We start from the raw sequence: 15096 nt of genomic DNA on the forward strand, positions 1-15096 counted from the left end.
CTAGTATCTCGGGGGTTTCCCCCTCTTCTTCTGGTACTGTGACCCTGACCCTCGACTCCGCAGCACCCAGACCTTTCCCTCTTCGGGTTTTCCTTTTTCTTTTGGGCCTGGTGCCGTTCTGTGCTGTTCTAAAAAATGTACCTGGGGCGGGGGTAGGGTGTGTGTTATAGAGGCAAGCTGATGTGTCATACCCTCGGTCAGTAATGAATTTGATCTTTCCTCTTCACTGTCTGATATCTCCCATTCAGTGGATGATGTCTGCTCAGGTGGTTTAGTTTTGGGCTTCTTTTTAATCAGGTTATAGCGGAAGATTTTGTTTTCCTGGAAGTCTTTTTTGTCCCTAGCGTACTTGATGCGTTTGCGTTCTTTGAGTTCTTTGGCGAACTTCTCTAGGTTTGTCTCTAGTTTGCTCTCAAGTTCGTTGAATTTAGGGTTCGGTCTCCACGTCTCAACTTCCAACAGTCTCTGCTCAAGTTCACTTTCAATGTTTTTTAATTTCTCCTTTTGGAATTCCAAAAGTAAATTCATAAGCATAATTGAGCATTGTTTTAGGACCAATTCCCATGACCTGATAAAGTCAGCGTCCACTATATTGTGAGCTGGGGCGACGTTAGCGCGTAAACCTCTGGGAATCAGTTCTCCTGCCAAGTAGTTCTCAAAGCTAAAAATTTCCCACCATGCCCTTAGGCGTTGTCTGTAGGTGTTGTCAAGTTCAGTGAAGAATTTTGAGATATCTGGTTGTGTTGTACTGCTTTCTCCCTCAAACTCACTAGAAAAAACGTTTTCTGCTTCTTTCTGCCATGTTTGGAAATCAGGTAGTCCAGACAGGAATCCTGACATAGTATGAGAGTATAGGGCGAGCTAGGGGCAGAGTAGGTAAAGGACACCTAAATGAACTGATTGGGATGATAGGGGGACCCCTGCTGCAGCCACAATGGTAAGGTGAAATGGTGAACGGTGCTTAGGGTGTAATACTGTAGTGAACAAGGAGAGAGAGAACCCTATATAGCACTCGGGTTCACGCTCTGATGATGGGTGGGTGATTTAAAACATATTCTTTATTAATGACATATATTAAAATAGTAGATGTTGGAACAACGTACTGGAGGTAGGTTGATCCTGGATATTAGTAGCCGTGTTGGCTCCGGATCAGATAGTAACTAAAATACCAGATATAACTATATTGGAACACTGGTAACAGAACAGCACAGAGATCTTGATGTGGACCTGTGTGATAGGTGTGTGCTGCTGGGTGTGCTAAAATAGGTACTGAGAAGACATATCACATAGTAGCAGAGTCTGCGTAAATCCTTTAATAAGGTGGTAAGTGTGATATGTAAATGCTGATAGACACTGGGAACATATATATAGTGGTTATCAGTAGTCGTATGTGCTGTCAGCTATATTGCCCTCTGTATATAGGAGTGTATCTAGCTGAGTGTCAGAATGACCTGGGGTAACCCTGAAATGCTATGCTGCAGGGGTAAGTGTCCTGCATTAACCTCTAGAGCTGTATGTAGCAGGTGGATGGTATAAGCAGAAGGTAAGGTTATAGTAGTCTTTTACAGGAAGGCACTGTAGCTAGATGGTGTATGATCATAATCCTGAATCAGAAGGTGAGCTGGAGGTAAGCACAGATAGTGACCCTATGTGCTGCTGTCTAGAATGTCCTTAACAGCAGCGCAGCTAGGATGTTACTGCGGGTAACCATATATCAGTACATCTATGTAAGTTTAGCACTCTCTAAACAGACACCACACAGTTGAGGCTTAAAATGACCATCGGGGCACTTTTAGCCTGTATATTCTGCACGAGCAGGCTGCCGCATGAACTCGCGGTTAGAGATACATAATGCGGAGGCAGTCACTGGTCTGTGCGTGCACGTGGGAGAAGGGAGCCGACGCGCGCGTTTCACGAGAGGCTTTCTCAAGGCGAATGGTAAGTATGGTTAAGGGAACCCTGCAGGTAGGCAGGTATATATAGGGCCTCCAGAGAGATGACATCATGGTTTAACCCCTGGTGCGCTGAGGTGTGCTTGGTGCTGTTTCAAGAACACAGTAAGTATGCCAATGTTAATAGCTGCATACCTCACACACTTAACAATACAAATCTGACTCATGTGTTGTCTCGTTTTTACTTCTTGTCAGATGTATGCCCAGTAGAGCCAAAATTGGCTCATTCTGTGCTGCAGGGGTAGTTTCAAGGTGGATGCCTAATAAAAGGTTATGTGCTAATGGTATGAGGGTTCAGAGATGCCCTAATAAAATTAATGTCACCACTGTTAAGTGGCAGTAGTCAATGTACAGGACTATGGAATTGCCTGATACCATGATGGCAGAGCAAATGGAATGAATGATGGTAGTAGTGATGAGGTGGGGGAGTGGTGTACATGGGGACAGTGGACATGGAGATATGATCTGTGTCATAGTGTTACAGCTATAGAGAGTCATGGCAGATGTTACAGGGGTGTATGTCATCACAAAAATGGGGTATATAGGAATCCCTCATTGAGACCTCTAGGTGATAGCGTCCCAAGTGTGTAGATCCATTTGGACTCCTTTTGGAGGAGAGCTTTGTCCCAGTCTCCCCTTCTTTGTCCCCGAGTGAGGTGGTCAATTCCACAGAATCAACTGCCTCAGCATGGGCGTCATATATCAAGGCATATGTATATGTGGGAAAGTATACGTGGGCAAGACCAGCAGATGTCTAAAACAGAGGGTGCTTGAGCACATAGGCACTGTCAGAAATAAGACCGACAAACCCCTGTCGAGACACGTCAATCTGTGTCATGGCGGGGATCTTAAAGCAGTTACCTTCTGTGGAATTGACCACCTCACTCGGGGACAAAGAAGGGGAGACTGGGACAAAGCTCTCCTCCAAAAGGAGTCCAAATGGATCTACACACTTGGGACGCTATCACCTAGAGGTCTCAATGAGGGATTCCTATATACCCCATTTTTGTGATGACCTACACCCCTGTGACATCTGCCATGACTCTCTATAGCTGTAACACTATGACACAGATCATATCTCCATGTCCACTGTCCCCATGTACACCACTCCCCCACCTCATCACTACTACCATCATTCATTCCATTTGCTCTGCCATCATGGTATCAGGCAATTCCATAGTCCTGTACATTGACTACTGCCACTTAACAGTGGTGACATTAATTTTATTAGGGCATCTCTGAACCCTCATACCATTAGCACATAACCTTTTATTAGGCATCCACCTTGAAACTACCCCTGCAGCACAGAATGAGCCAATTTTGGCTCTACTGGGCATACATCTGACAAGAAGTAAAAACGAGACAACACATGAGTCAGATTTTATTGTTAAGTGTGTGAGGTATGCAGCTATTAACATTGGCATACTTACTGTGTTCTTGAAACAGCACCAAGCACACCTCAGCGCACCAGGGGTTAAACCATGACGTCATCTCTCTGGAGGCCCTATATATACCTGCCTACCTGCAGGGTTCCCTTAACCATACTTACCATTCGCCTTGAGAAAGCCTCTCGCGAAACGCGCGCGTCGGCTCCCTTCTCCCACGTGCACGCACAGACCAGTGACTGCCTCCGCATTATGTATCTCTAACCGTGATGTCATGCGGCAGCCTGCTCGTGCAGAATATACAGGCTAAAAGTGCCCTGATGGTCATTTTAAGCCTCAACTGTGTGGTGTCTGTTTAGAGAGTGCTAAACTTACATAGATGTACTGATATATGGTTACCCGCAGTAACATCCTAGCTGCGCTGCTGTTAAGGACATTCTAGACAGCAGCACAAAGGGTCACTATCTGTGCTTACCTCCAGCTCACCCTCTGATTCAGGATTACTGTATGATCATACACCATCTAGCTACAGTGCCTTCCTGTAAAAGACTACTATAACCTTACCTTCTGCTTATACCATCCACCTGCTACATACAGCTCTAGAGGTTAATGCAGGACACTTACCCCTGCAGCATAGCATTTCAGGGTTATCCCAGGTCATTCTGACACTCAGCTAGATACACTCCTATATACAGAGGGCAATATAGCTGACAGCACATACGACTACTGATAACCACTACTTATATGTTCCCAGTGTCTATCAGCATTTACATATCACACTTACCACCTTATTAAAGGATTTACGCAGACTCTGCTACTATGTGATATGTCTTCTCAGTACCTATTTTAGCACACCCAGCAGCACACACCTATCACACAGGTCCACATCAAGATCTCTGTGCTGTTCTGTTACCAGTGTTCCAATATAGTTATATCTGGTATTTTAGTTACTATCTGATCCGGAGCCAACACGGCTACTAATATCCAGGATCAACCTACCTCCAGTACGTTGTTCCAACATCTACTATTTTAATATATGTCATTAATAAAGAATATGTTTTAAATCACCCACCCATCATCAGAGCGTGAACCCGAGTGCTATATAGGGTTCTCTCTCTCCTTGTTCACTACAGTATTACACCCTAAGCACCGTTCACCATTTCACCTTACCATTGTGGCTGCAGCAGGGGTCCCCCTATCATCCCAATCAGTTCATTTAGGTGTCCTTTACCTACTCTGCCCCTAGCTCGCCCTATACTCTCATACTATGTCAGGATTCCTGTCTGGACTACCTGATTTCCAAACATGGCAGAAAGAAGCAGAAAACGTTTTTTCTAGTGAGTTTGAGGGAGAAAGCAGTACAACACAACCAGATATCTCAAAATTCTTCACTGAACTTGACAACACCTACAGACAACGCCTAAGGGCATGGTGGGAAATTTTTAGCTTTGAGAACTACTTGGCAGGAGAACTGATTCCCAGAGGTTTACGCGCTAACGTCGCCCCAGCTCACAATATAGTGGACGCTGACTTTATCAGGTCATGGGAATTGGTCCTAAAACAATGCTCAATTATGCTTATGAATTTACTTTTGGAATTCCAAAAGGAGAAATTAAAAAACATTGAAAGTGAACTTGAGCAGAGACTGTTGGAAGTTGAGACGTGGAGACCGAACCCTAAATTCAACGAACTTGAGAGCAAACTAGAGACAAACCTAGAGAAGTTCGCCAAAGAACTCAAAGAACGCAAACGCATCAAGTACGCTAGGGACAAAAAAGACTTCCAGGAAAACAAAATCTTCCGCTATAACCTGATTAAAAAGAAGCCCAAAACTAAACCACCTGAGCAGACATCATCCACTGAATGGGAGATATCAGACAGTGAAGAGGAAAGATCAAATTCATTACTGACCGAGGGTATGACACATCAGCTTGCCTCTATAACACACACCCTACCCCCGCCCCAGGTACATTTTTTAGAACAGCACAGAACGGCACCAGGCCCAAAAGAAAAAGGAAAACCCGAAGAGGGAAAGGTCTGGGTGCTGCGGAGTCGAGGGTCAGGGTCACAGTACCAGAAGAAGAGGGGGAAACCCCCGAGATACTAGACTGTGTAAAACTACAGATAGTGAATATGTCAGACATGACCTTAAACGAACACCATCTCAAGCTACTGAGTAAAGGCCTTTCCTACTCACCCACCAACAATATGGATCTATTCGAATGGGTAAAAGATACTAACCTTTTCGGAAGGAAATTAAAACTTCACAAATTCTTCCGTATGAGGGAAATAAGAATAGCCAACTCTCTGGAAGTGGCACCCCTTGATACCCAAGATATGGAGATACAACATGACTTAGAGGCACTATTAGAGGAGAGCGAAAGAATCCCAGGGGAGGGTCCATTCACTGATCTCCGACCGACCTCTAAATTCATACCTTTCAGTGAAAACTTCGCCAACATCGATGTATTTGTCGATCTAGTCACTAAAGATTTAGAAAACCTCAAACTGGGCAGAGTACCTAACAACCTGACGATCGAAGAGAGAAAAGCACTCAAGGAACTAGCCACCAATGACAACATAGTCATAAAACCTTCGGACAAGGGGGGGAACCTGGTCATTCTCAACAAAAATGCATACAAAAAGGAGAATATAAGACTTCTATCTGACCCTAATTGTTATGAAACATTGGAAGAGGACCCAACCACAAAATATAACACCGAGCTGAATATCCTCCTCCAGAAAGGCCTAGAAGATAAGGTCATTGATAAGAATGAACAAGCATACATCTGGGTCAAAACACCAAAAATTGCCACCTTCTACAGTTTACCAAAACTGCATAAGAACAAAATCCCCCCCCCAGGCAGACCGATCGTGTCAGGCATAGGGAACCTAACTGAAAGGGCGAGCTCCTATGTCGACAGAGTACTTAGGCCCTTTGTGATGGCACTACCATCCTACCTAAAGGACACAAAGGATGTCCTCAAAAGACGATATCTGCATCTGCGAAGACACGATTCTAGTGTGCCTAGACGTGGAGGGACTGTATACCAGCATCAACCATGAGTATGGTCTAATGGCTGTTTCCCACTTCCTAAAAACTAGGGGTGGCTGGTATACTAAACATAACTCCTTCACTCTGGAATTACTTGAGTTTGTACTGACGCGTAACTATTTTCTCTTTGACAAAAAAATCTATCATCAAATAAGGGTCACGGCAATGGGCACAAAATGTGCCCCCACGTATGCCAACCTCTACCTGGGATGGTGGGAATCCCAGGTGGTATTTACGGAAGACCTAGAGGCATACACAGAGCACAATTACCTCTGGGTCCGCTACATCGATGATGTGTTTGTCCTGTGGCGAGGCCCAGAGGGAACCCTCAAAGAGTTCATCAGTATACTTAATACAAACCTGTACAATCTCCACCTCACACTGGAATATAATAAAGACACAATGTGCTTCTTAGACTTACAGATCTCAAGGGGCCCTGATGGCTCCCTCCAGACCACAATTTATCGCAAGGCTACAGCCACCAATAACCTTCTGGAGGCAAGTAGCCACCATCCCAGAGCTCAGATTAACGCCATACCGACAGGCCAGTTCCTCCGTTTAAGAAGGAACTGTAGCACTGATCATGAGTTTGACCAACAGTCAAGGAATATGACACTACGTTTTGTGGACAGGGGGTACAGCCGCAAGTGCATAAAGAAGGCCTACAAGAGAGCAAAATACACCCCACGGAAATCCCTCATCATGGACAAACCACCAAGTTTGAGGGACAGAGTGATACGCTTCATAGGCACTTACAATCGGGAGTGGCCCTTGGCAAGAAAAATTCTGAGAAAACATTGGCACATTCTGAGAGCAGACGACCTACTAAAAGGAGTGACTCATGAGTATCCATCCATGACCAGTAGACGTGCCAAGAATTTGCAAGATCTACTGGTCCACAGCCACTTTGTGGATGAAACACCGAGAACATGGCTACCGCCCAAACCTATGGGATCCTACACTTGCCAACGCTGTAAGGCCTGCCAGTATATGAGAACTACTAAACAATTTGGGAACTGGAATAATTCTAAGATATACCAAATACGCAGTTTTATCAACTGCCTCAGCATGGGCGTCATATATCAAGGCATATGTATATGTGGGAAAGTATACGTGGGCAAGACCAGCAGATGTCTAAAACAGAGGGTGCTTGAGCACATAGGCACTGTCAGAAATAAGACCGACAAACCCCTGTCGAGACACGTCAATCTGTGTCATGGCGGGGATCTTAAAGCAGTTACCTTCTGTGGAATTGACCACCTCACTCGGGGACAAAGAAGGGGAGACTGGGACAAAGCTCTCCTCCAAAAGGAGTCCAAATGGATCTACACACTTGGGACGCTATCACCTAGAGGTCTCAATGAGGGATTCCTATATACCCCATTTTTGTGATGACCTACACCCCTGTGACATCTGCCATGACTCTCTATAGCTGTAACACTATGACACAGATCATATCTCCATGTCCACTGTCCCCATGTACACCACTCCCCCACCTCATCACTACTACCATCATTCATTCCATTTGCTCTGCCATCATGGTATCAGGCAATTCCATAGTCCTGTACATTGACTACTGCCACTTAACAGTGGTGACATTAATTTTATTAGGGCATCTCTGAACCCTCATACCATTAGCACATAACCTTTTATTAGGCATCCACCTTGAAACTACCCCTGCAGCACAGAATGAGCCAATTTTGGCTCTACTGGGCATACATCTGACAAGAAGTAAAAACGAGACAACACATGAGTCAGATTTTTATTGTTAAGTGTGTGAGGTATGCAGCTATTAACATTGGCATACTTACTGTGTTCTTGAAACAGCACCAAGCACACCTCAGCGCACCAGGGGTTAAACCATGACGTCATCTCTCTGGAGGCCCTATAAATACCTGCCTACCTGCAGGGTTCCCTTAACCATACTTACCATTCGCCTTGAGAAAGCCTCTCGCGAAACGCACGCGTCGGCTCCCTTCTCCCACGTGCACGCACAGACCAGTGACTGCCTCCGCATTATGTATCTCTAACCGCGAGTTCATGCGGCAGCCTGCTCGTGCAGAATATACAGGCTAAAAGTGCCCCGATGGTCATTTTAAGCCTCAACTGTGTGGTGTCTGTTTAGAGAGTGCTAAACTTACATAGATGTACTGATATATGGTTACCCGCAGTAACATCCTAGCTGCGCTGCTGTTAAGGACATTCTAGACAGCAGCACATAGGGTCACTATCTGTGCTTACCTCCAGCTCACCTTCTGATTCAGGATTATGATCATACACCATCTAGCTACAGTGCCTTCCTGTAAAAGACTACTATAACCTTACCTTCTGCTTATACCATCCACCTGCTACATACAGCTCTAGAGGTTAATGCAGGACACTTACCCCTGCAGCATAGCATTTCAGGGTTACCCCAGGTCATTCTGACACTCAGCTAGATACACTCCTATATACAGAGGGCAATATAGCTGACAGCACATACGACTACTGATAACCACTATATATATGTTCCCAGTGTCTATCAGCATTTACATATCACACTTACCACCTTATTAAAGGATTTACGCAGACTCTGCTACTATGTGATATGTCTTCTCAGTACCTATTTTAGCACACCCAGCAGCACACACCTATCACACAGGTCCACATCAAGATGTCTGTGCTGTTCTGTTACCAGTGTTCCAATATAGTTATATCTGGTATTTTAGTTACTATCTGATCCGGAGCCAACACGGCTACTAATATCCAGGATCAACCTACCTCCAGTACGTTGTTCCAACATCTACTATTTTAATATATGTCATTAATAAAGAATATGTTTTAAATCACCCACCCATCATCAGAGCGTGAACCCGAGTGCTATATAGGGTTCTCTCTCTCCTTGTTCACTACAGTATTACACCCTAAGCACCGTTCACCATTTCACCTTACCATTGTGGCTGCAGCAGGGGTCCCCCTCTCATCCCAATCAGTTCATTTAGGTGTCCTTTACCTACTCTGCCCCTAGCTCGCCCTATACTCTCATACTATGTCAGGATTCCTGTCTGGACTACCTGATTTCCAAACATGGCAGAAAGAAGCAGAAAACGTTTTTTCTAGTGAGTTTGAGGGAGAAAGCAGTACAACACAACCAGATATCTCAAAATTCTTCACTGAACTTGACAACACCTACAGACAACGCCTAAGGGCATGGTGGGAAATTTTTAGCTTTGAGAACTACTTGGCAGGAGAACTGATTCCCAGAGGTTTACGCGCTAACGTCGCCCCAGCTCACAATATAGTGGACGCTGACTTTATCAGGTCATGGGAATTGGTCCTAAAACAATGCTCAATTATGCTTATGAATTTACTTTTGGAATTCCAAAAGGAGAAATTAAAAAACATTGAAAGTGAACTTGAGCAGAGACTGTTGGAAGTTGAGACGTGGAGACCGAACCCTAAATTCAACGAACTTGAGAGCAAACTAGAGACAAACCTAGAGAAGTTCGCCAAAGAACTCAAAGAACGCAAACGCATCAAGTACGCTAGGGACAAAAAAGACTTCCAGGAAAACAAAATCTTCCGCTATAACCTGATTAAAAAGAAGCCCAAAACTAAACCACCTGAGCAGACATCATCCACTGAATGGGAGATATCAGACAGTGAAGAGGAAAGATCAAATTCATTACTGACCGAGGGTATGACACATCAGCTTGCCTCTATAACACACACCCTACCCCCGCCCCAGGTACATTTTTTAGAACAGCACAGAACGGCACCAGGCCCAAAAGAAAAAGGAAAACCCGAAGAGGGAAAGGTCTGGGTGCTGCGGAGTCGAGGGTCAGGGTCACAGTACCAGAAGAAGAGGGGGAAACCCCCGAGATACTAGACTGTGTAAAACTACAGATAGTGAATATGTCAGACATGACCTTAAACGAACACCATCTCAAGCTACTGAGTAAAGGCCTTTCCTACTCACCCACCAACAATATGGATCTATTCGAATGGGTAAAAGATACTAACCTTTTCGGAAGGAAATTAAAACTTCACAAATTCTTCCGTATGAGGGAAATAAGAATAGCCAACTCTCTGGAAGTGGCACCCCTTGATACCCAAGATATGGAGATACAACATGACTTAGAGGCACTATTAGAGGAGAGCGAAAGAATCCCAGGGGAGGGTCCATTCACTGATCTCCGACCGACCTCTAAATTCATACCTTTCAGTGAAAACTTCGCCAACATCGATGTATTTGTCGATCTAGTCACTAAAGATTTAGAAAACCTCAAACTGGGCAGAGTACCTAACAACCTGACGATCGAAGAGAGAAAAGCACTCAAGGAACTAGCCACCAATGACAACATAGTCATAAAACCTTCGGACAAGGGGGGGAACCTGGTCATTCTCAACAAAAATGCATACAAAAAGGAGAATATAAGACTTCTATCTGACCCTAATTGTTATGAAACATTGGAAGAGGACCCAACCACAAAATATAACACCGAGCTGAATATCCTCCTCCAGAAAGGCCTAGAAGATAAGGTCATTGATAAGAATGAACAAGCATACATCTGGGTCAAAACACCAAAAATTGCCACCTTCTACAGTTTACCAAAACTGCATAAGAACAAAATCCCCCCCCCAGGCAGACCGATCGTGTCAGGCATAGGGAACCTAACTGAAAGGGCGAGCTCCTATGTCGACAGAGTACTTAGGCCCTTTGTGATGGCACTACCATCCTACCTAAAGGACACAAAGGATGTCCTCAAAAGACTAGACGATATCTGCATCTGCGAAGACACGATTCTAGTGTGCCTAGACGTGGAGGGACTGTATACCAGCATCAACCATGAGTATGGTCTAATGGCTGTTTCCCACTTCCTAAAAACTAGGGGTGGCTGGTATACTAAACATAACTCCTTCACTCTGGAATTACTTGAGTTTGTACTGACGCGTAACTATTTTCTCTTTGACAAAAAAATCTATCATCAAATAAGGGTCACGGCAATGGGCACAAAATGTGCCCCCACGTATGCCAACCTCTACCTGGGATGGTGGGAATCCCAGGTGGTATTTACGGAAGACCTAGAGGCATACACAGAGCACAATTACCTCTGGGTCCGCTACATCGATGATGTGTTTGTCCTGTGGCGAGGCCCAGAGGGAACCCTCAAAGAGTTCATCAGTATACTTAATACAAACCTGTACAATCTCCACCTCACACTGGAATATAATAAAGACACAATGTGCTTCTTAGACTTACAGATCTCAAGGGGCCCTGATGGCTCCCTCCAGACCACAATTTATCGCAAGGCTACAGCCACCAATAACCTTCTGGAGGCAAGTAGCCACCATCCCAGAGCTCAGATTAACGCCATACCGACAGGCCAGTTCCTCCGTTTAAGAAGGAACTGTAGCACTGATCATGAGTTTGACCAACAGTCAAGGAATATGACACTACGTTTTGTGGACAGGGGGTACAGCCGCAAGTGCATAAAGAAGGCCTACAAGAGAGCAAAATACACCCCACGGAAATCCCTCATCATGGACAAACCACCAAGTTTGAGGGACAGAGTGATACGCTTCATAGGCACTTACAATCGGGAGTGGCCCTTGGCAAGAAAAATTCTGAGAAAACATTGGCACATTCTGAGAGCAGACGACCTACTAAAAGGAGTGACTCATGAGTATCCATCCATGACCAGTAGACGTGCCAAGAATTTGCAAGATCTACTGGTCCACAGCCACTTTGTGGATGAAACACCGAGAACATGGCTACCGCCCAAACCTATGGGATCCTACACTTGCCAACGCTGTAAGGCCTGCCAGTATATGAGAACTACTAAACAATTTGGGAACTGGAATAATTCTAAGATATACCAAATACGCAGTTTTATCAACTGCCTCAGCATGGGCGTCATATATCAAGGCATATGTATATGTGGGAAAGTATACGTGGGCAAGACCAGCAGATGTCTAAAACAGAGGGTGCTTGAGCACATAGGCACTGTCAGAAATAAGACCGACAAACCCCTGTCGAGACACGTCAATCTGTGTCATGGCGGGGATCTTAAAGCAGTTACCTTCTGTGGAATTGACCACCTCACTCGGGGACAAAGAAGGGGAGACTGGGACAAAGCTCTCCTCCAAAAGGAGTCCAAATGGATCTACACACTTGGGACGCTATCACCTAGAGGTCTCAATGAGGGATTCCTATATACCCCATTTTTGTGATGACCTACACCCCTGTGACATCTGCCATGACTCTCTATAGCTGTAACACTATGACACAGATCATATCTCCATGTCCACTGTCCCCATGTACACCACTCCCCCACCTCATCACTACTACCATCATTCATTCCATTTGCTCTGCCATCATGGTATCAGGCAATTCCATAGTCCTGTACATTGACTACTGCCACTTAACAGTGGTGACATTAATTTTATTAGGGCATCTCTGAACCCTCATACCATTAGCACATAACCTTTTATTAGGCATCCACCTTGAAACTACCCCTGCAGCACAGAATGAGCCAATTTTGGCTCTACTGGGCATACATCTGACAAGAAGTAAAAACGAGACAACACATGAGTCAGATTTTTATTGTTAAGTGTGTGAGGTATGCAGCTATTAACATTGGCATACTTACTGTGTTCTTGAAACAGCACCAAGCACACCTCAGCGCACCAGGGGTTAAACCATGACGTCATCTCTCTGGAGGCCCTATAAATACCTGCCTACCTGCAGGGTTCCCTTAACCATACTTACCATTCGCCTTGAGAAAGCCTCTCGCGAAACGCACGCGTCGGCTCCCTTCACCCACGTGCACGCGCAGACCAGTGACTGCCTCCGCATTATGTATCTCTAACCGCGAGTTCATGCGGCAGCCTGCTCGTGCAGAATATACAGGCTAAAAGTGCCCCGATGGTCATTTTAAGCCTCAACTGTGTGGTGTCTGTTTAGAGAGTGCTAAACTTACATAGATGTACTGATATATGGTTACCCGCAGTAACATCCTAGCTGCGCTGCTGTTAAGGACATTCTAGACAGCAGCACATAGGGTCACTATCTGTGCTTACCTCCAGCTCACCCTCTGATTCAGGATTACTGTATGATCATACACCATCTAGCTACAGTGCCTTCCTGTAAAAGACTACTATAACCTTACCTTCTGCTTATACCATCCACCTGCTACATACAGCTCTAGAGGTTAATGCAGGACACTTACCCCTGCAGCATAGCATTTCAGGGTTACCCCAGGTCATTCTGACACTCAGCTAGATACACTCCTATATACAGAGGGCAATATAGCTGACAGCACATACGACTACTGATAACCACTATATATATGTTCCCAGTGTCTATCAGCATTTACATATCACACTTACCACCTTATTAAAGGATTTACGCAGACTCTGCTACTATGTGATATGTCTTCTCAGTACCTATTTTAGCACACCCAGCAGCACACACCTATCACACAGGTCCACATCAGGATCTCTGTGCTGTTCTGTTACCAGTGTTCCAATATAGTTATATCTGGTATTTTAGTTACTATCTGATCCGGAGCCAACACGGCTACTAATATCCAGGATCAACCTACCTCCAGTACGTTGTTCCAACATCTACTATTTTAATATATGTCATTAATAAAGAATATGTTTTAAATCACCCACCCATCATCAGAGCGTGAACCCGAGTGCTATATAGGGTTCTCTCTCTCCTTGTTCACTACAGTTGCGTTACCTGGCAGGAATATTTGCATCACTTTCTCTTATTCACTTTGTTCTTGTGTTTTGCATATTATTGCTCTATTAAATTAAACATGGATGATATAAAAAGAAAGGAAGTAAGAAAGGACAGAGGAGAGGGGAAGAAGAGAGAGAGGGGAGAGGAGAAAAAAAAGGGGGGGGGAAGGGCTCAGATAGAAGGGGACTCACCCCGTCCCCCCACCCACATCCCGGTCCACCGCAAGGTCTCTCCTTCCTTTTCTTTCTTTTTATTTAATTTTAATTTTAGTTCTTATGTTCTTATGTTACGGGCCATGCCTCCCAGATCTTGTTAAACTGGACAAGACCACCAAATATGGACCAGATCCCCTCTGAGGCCGCATCCCCTCCAACAAAGGTCAGACATACCTGGGGAGATCTGGCTCAGCCTACTCGGGGTTAAGTACCATTGAAATAAAATGTTATATATATTTTCTTTAATCGTAGTGCAAATTGATGTTTTGGCTGCCGATTCCCAGATATCCTCCCAGTCGTCTATATCTATTTCCATATTGAGGTCTTTAGCCCATTTTATCATGTAACTATGGTTGACGGCTCCTGTTGACAGCGCTATTCCCATATAGATTTCCGAGATCAGACCTCTCTGATATACTCCTTTTCCACATAGTTTTTCAAATGTTGTTATTTCTGGGAACTTTGTTTTTTGAGAAATTTCTATCAAGAAGTGTCTGATCTGGAGGAAACTAAATAATGGAAAGTAATGGAGGTGGGATTTCTGTTGCATTTTTTTAAATGATAGAATCACCCCTCTCTCCACCAAATCTATCACTGATTTGATGTTGGCTTCTTTAAATTGTTTGAAGTCTTTAGGGGCACATCCTGGAAGAAAATCCGGATTGTCAAAAATAGGGGTTAATAAGAAAGGGGAGGATGACGAGTTGTATCTTTTTTTATTCTTAAACCACATCTTCCATGTACACTTTATTGCTCC

This window comes from Ascaphus truei, chromosome 4 (assembly GCF_040206685.1).
Source record: "Ascaphus truei isolate aAscTru1 chromosome 4, aAscTru1.hap1, whole genome shotgun sequence".
NCBI lineage: Eukaryota > Metazoa > Chordata > Amphibia > Anura > Ascaphidae > Ascaphus > Ascaphus truei.